This window comes from Nymphaea colorata, chromosome 3, assembly GCF_008831285.2.
Source record: "Nymphaea colorata isolate Beijing-Zhang1983 chromosome 3, ASM883128v2, whole genome shotgun sequence".
Lineage (NCBI taxonomy): Eukaryota > Viridiplantae > Streptophyta > Magnoliopsida > Nymphaeales > Nymphaeaceae > Nymphaea > Nymphaea colorata.
In genome coordinates, this window is record NC_045140.1 from 8944485 (window position 1) to 8949606 (window position 5122).

The following is a 5122-nucleotide window of genomic DNA, read 5'->3' on the forward strand; positions in this document are numbered from 1 at the left end:
CCATTTTTAAAAATTTTTGATTTGGAATTGATGCGGATAGTTTACTTAGTATGCGTTACTACTGAAAAATCGCCAAAACAAGTATTTTTTTTTTTGTATTTACTTGGGGAAAAAGGAAAAAGCCCCGCTTCCTAAGAGACTTTGTTGCTCGTTCTTTACTCCCAAGGCCATTCCCCATCCATCTTGTCCTGACATAAATTGGTTTTCACAATGGAAGATCACCACTGAGATTATTCATAATGTATATGTTGAAACATATCTGGAAGTTACAATAATCAATTGTTAAATGTAATATAACAGCCCAACATCACCAATTAAACTTAAAATTGATCTAAAGGTTCAGATTCAGTTCCACTGTCTGATCAAATATCAATTCGTTATGTTTAATTTGAAATAATTAGTATTAGATCTGGTGGTAATTGGATTGAGATTAGCGTCATGATATTCATGTAGAATCCGCAATAATAATGTAATATTATAATTTCTGCTGCACTAAGGCCATATACCCTACTTGATTGAACTCGGTTACGCAGCTAATTAATGGCGAGTACAAAGAAAGGAAAAGGAAAAGTGCCCGAGAAAAAAGGAAAAGAAAGAATGATAAAGAAACAAGAGTTAGACTGAAACGTGTCTGAGCCCGGGTTCAAACCAGGGACCTCTAGTGTGTGAGACTAGCGTGATAACCAACTACACCACCCAGACAAGCTCGCTGTTGTTTTCTAGGTTTTTTTTCTTTGTCTTGCCTCTAAAATCAACACTAGCTTCCTGATTATTTAAGTTACGGGGTGTTAGTGATAGAAAAAGACTTAAATACCCTTGCAGAAATATCAAGTTCATTCATTTGTATTAGCCTCTAACAATATTAGTGCACCATCATCAACCATAACAAAAAATAATGAGTTTATATGATTTTATAAACTAGTTAGCATATGATTTTCATAACCTTTAACCGGTGCAGCAACTTGGGCGCGTGAATTCACAATATTAAGCGTAGCTCATTTTTTGGAAGATAAAATCTTATTTTTTACTATAACTGACAATTTTAAAAATAATTTTGTAGACTTTTTCTTTTAATAAACATGAAACACTGTATGCTTGTTTTTTTCAGAAGGACGAAAACCTTCCCTTGTTCCACATGTCCCTACATTCCAAGGCCGCGTGGAAACTTAAGTGGATCTCTAGTACACTTGTTCACTAATGGTTCACTCTGCCATCTTATACAGTCAAGAAGAGTAACACCCACGATTTTGCACTAATGGCACACTATTAAAGTGCCTGTCAACCCAACGAGCAATGCTATGTCCATGAAGGCATTGATTTTCTCTTGTTTCAAATATCAAAGATCATATTCAAAGAACCCTTGAAGTACATGCGCCTTTTGTTTTGAAAATTAAAAAAAGGCGGAGAAGTCCCATCTTTCATACATTACCAAAGCACCTTTGAGAAATTCAGGTTGCAAAATTTTGTGATTTGGACTTAGCCTCTAAATAGCGGAGTTACTAAGCTTTTCTTGAAGGGGGGCCATTATATATAATTTTCAAAAATTTTAGTTTAAAGCTTACAGGGCCGAAACTAAAAATTTTAAAACAGTAAGTGGTAAAATTCTCAAAGCTCAGTAGGGGCATAGCTCCTGACAGTAGTTAAGTGCTTTGAGTTTACCTTTTATCAATAAATAATAATAGTCATTTTGAAAATTTGTTCAATAAAACTTTTTATTTTAGAAATGCCAACTTCAGCTGATTTCATTGATCTTTGTTTTCCAAATACCAATATCTTAATCTATGTTTCTATTGGATTTCTAATTTTGCACAACACTTGATGTCAAATAAAAGAAAAAAATCAAAAATCAAAAGATATACAAAATTTCTTCTTAAATTATCTTGAATTTTCTTCTACCACCATCTATTCTTTAGAGCATTATTCCACAACAACAATGCTATTATTTGAAATATACATTAACAATATGCCAATATTTGTACGCAATATGGCTTCTTCCCCCAAAGCCAAACCCTAATTTATTGAAAGCTTTGCTTTTCAGAAAGTGGTGTGCTAGTGGCAATTGAAACGCCTCAACTTTTTACTTTTTCTGATTTTTTGTTAAAATGATTCAGAGGAAGCTGCTTCTTCGCTGACACGTTGAGTTTTACCCTTTTTGTGGCTTCACCTATGCGGCCTCCCTCTCCCTATAAATTGCCCATTTTGAACCCATTCTTCACCGAGCCATTTCTTCTACCCTAGAGCAAATCAATCTGTCTTTAGAGGAAAATGGCTCGAGCGATTGAGCTTGCCTTGGCCTTGCTGCTGCTCTCCCTCCTCTCTTTACAACGCACCAAGGCAACTATTGTAAGTTGTTTTTTATTATTATATTGCAGTTGTTGTTATTATTATCATTATTATTGTTGTTATTTTTGTTGCTACTGGTTATTATTCTTACAGGGCTTCTGTATGAGTTTTGTTACGCTTTTGTTTAGGGGAAGAGTTCCTTTCTAGTAGGCGTTTTTTTTTTTCTTAATGTTGTTTAAGAAGAAAAAGATTGCAGCCCTTTCTTGACTTGGAGGCTTTAACTTTATATATATATATATATATATATGTATTGATTTTACATTTATATATATGTATATATGTATGTATTTATATATATATATGTATGGATATATATGTATATGTAAAAACAATATATATATATATATATGTTTATTTTATTCAAATATCAAAAAATATGAGTCTCTACTTGACCGGTATAAGCCGATTCAACTAATACAGGCCTCATATTGGCCGACATTTGAAATGGGTCACCACTAACTTCTTCAGGCATTGCTTTGCTAGCAATACAATGCCAATGCTAGCAAATATTGGTAACAACCGGGGAAATGCTGCCCGGAGCCAAACGTGTTCTGGTAGATCCTGCATTGCATGCACGCATGCATGTGTGTGTGCGCTTCATCATTTTGCTTTGATGCACTCATGCTATTTGGTTGGCTTACCTAAACCACCGGGCAACTTGTGTTTTCAGGTCGAAATATCGGCGCCGCAGTCACCCATCTTCAATCCGGTAAGATTTTTGTCCTTCCCTGCAATGTATTGATGATCCATGCTACTAATTTTTTCTAATATTTTCACGTCATTTTGTATTTCAGAATGGCGGTGAAGGATCTCTGCGCCCCGAAGGTATACATTAGAAAAAGATATTAAATCAAGAAATCTGACAATGCATCAAAATTTAATGGGCCAAGAAGATGATTTTTTTTTAATATGATTTAGTCATCTAAGCCATTACCAATGCAAACCAGTGGCAGAGCAACATATCTGCCGGTGTGGGCAGTTGCCCATATCAACTTGTCAATTTTCTTTCATTTTTACATTAAAATCATTAATATTTACTTTGTTATACATGTAAGTGCCCCTTCAAATATGAAAACTTGTGAATCAGTGCCCCTCCAGAAATTTTTTCTTGCTCCACCACTGATGCAAACAAAATCATACGAAATGCATCAATAATCTTATTGGATTCAGGGTAATGATTAACGTGATTAAAACTATAGTCCCAGCAAGTGATTTTTTGCAAATATTTTCTGAATCTTGGTTTGTGCGTGTTTAGCTAACATACTCCAAACAACACTATTTTGTAAAACAAAATCTATAGGGGTTCAAGTTATTCACTACCATTTGAAAGCACCACCTTGGGTTTTCCATAAACCCAGTTTTGACCATCACCCAAACACGCTACATTGTTAGTTTACCTCCAAAAGCCATTTTTAGGGTGTCATCGGAAACGCACCCTCACATTCGTTCTTCTTTAGCTGATGGGTGCACATTTGCTATCAATTTGATGGGGTTGAGTTGGACACTGGTGCAGAGTGCCCCGCGAAATGCGAGTACAGGTGCTCGGCGACCTCCCACAAGAAGCCATGCCTCTTCTTCTGCAACAAGTGCTGCCTAAAGTGCCTCTGTGTGCCTTCCGGCACCTATGGCCACAAGGAAGAGTGCCCTTGCTACAACAACTGGAAGACCCAGGAAAGCAAGCCCAAGTGCCCTTAAAAACCTTCACCTTCATCATTGGATCTCGATATAGTTGGAGCTACTTTATGCATCGGAGTGTACCCAGTTTCTGTAATAATTTTGGGCGATAGACTGTCAAAGAAGCCATTTTGAAGTTTCTCTCAAGTTCATAGAATCTGATTGACAATTCTCTTTCTACTTTCTTATAAAATTAAAAATAGAGCTAAAACGGACACATATCTATTTTTTTTTTTGTAATGAAGAAGAGTGAAGATAGGAGGAAAGTTGACTGGATGTCTAAGAGAGAAAGAAAGAGGAAGGGAGGGGGAGAGCAGAAGGATTAAATCAACGTTACTCAAGTTGGGTCCAACAAGATGTTGAAACCTACAAGAAGCCGTAGATACATCAAATAGTATACCATAACATAAGTTGTTTATATCCAACACCTTTCCCAAAAAAGTTCACATCGTTTCGAGCCAGCCAGATGTGTCGTTACGATATAAACAGCCAGGTCCTCCATAGTCGTCTAGCACGTTTTGCTTGTCTGATCTCATTTGGTCCCATAATTAGGTCCCCAATCTTGGATTAAGTTCTAACCACCACTCATGGTAAATGTCATGGACTTCCTTCGTAACTGGGCATTTCCAAAGCAAGTAAGTGATGTCCTCCTCATCCTTGCAACAAAGGCAGCACCGACTAGCCACATAGATTAATCCAAACATTTTCAAGTTATAGTGACCTGATTAACCAAGAGCAAGTTCTGTACATTGCTTCGTGTATATATTGAGTGTATGCCAGATGTGGACTATATTATTGATATGCATATTTACTTTCATGCCTAAACATTGCATATGCTTAAGTATGAGATAACAAATAGGCATGAAATAACAAATATGTATGAGATAGTGTGCATGAGATAATAAAAGATTTATGAGATAATGAGATAACAAATAGATGTACGAGATAACACTAAACATAATTATGAGAAAATGTTTATTAGATAACAAAAAGATTATGAGATAATGAGATAACAGATGGATCTATGAGACAAAACATAGATATGAGATAATGTTTACAAGATAATAAAACATTTATAATATAATAAGATAACGGACAAATGTAT

General features: G+C 35.6%; 1 non-coding gene across 1 annotated transcript; it reads right to left on the bottom strand.

Moving 5' to 3' along the window:
* Positions 1 to 628: 628 nt before the first annotated feature.
* TRNAV-CAC (transfer RNA valine (anticodon CAC)) lies at positions 629 to 702 on the bottom strand. The gene has a single exon. It is a non-coding gene; the product is annotated as a tRNA-Val (tRNA).
* Positions 703 to 5122: the final 4420 nt, after the last annotated feature.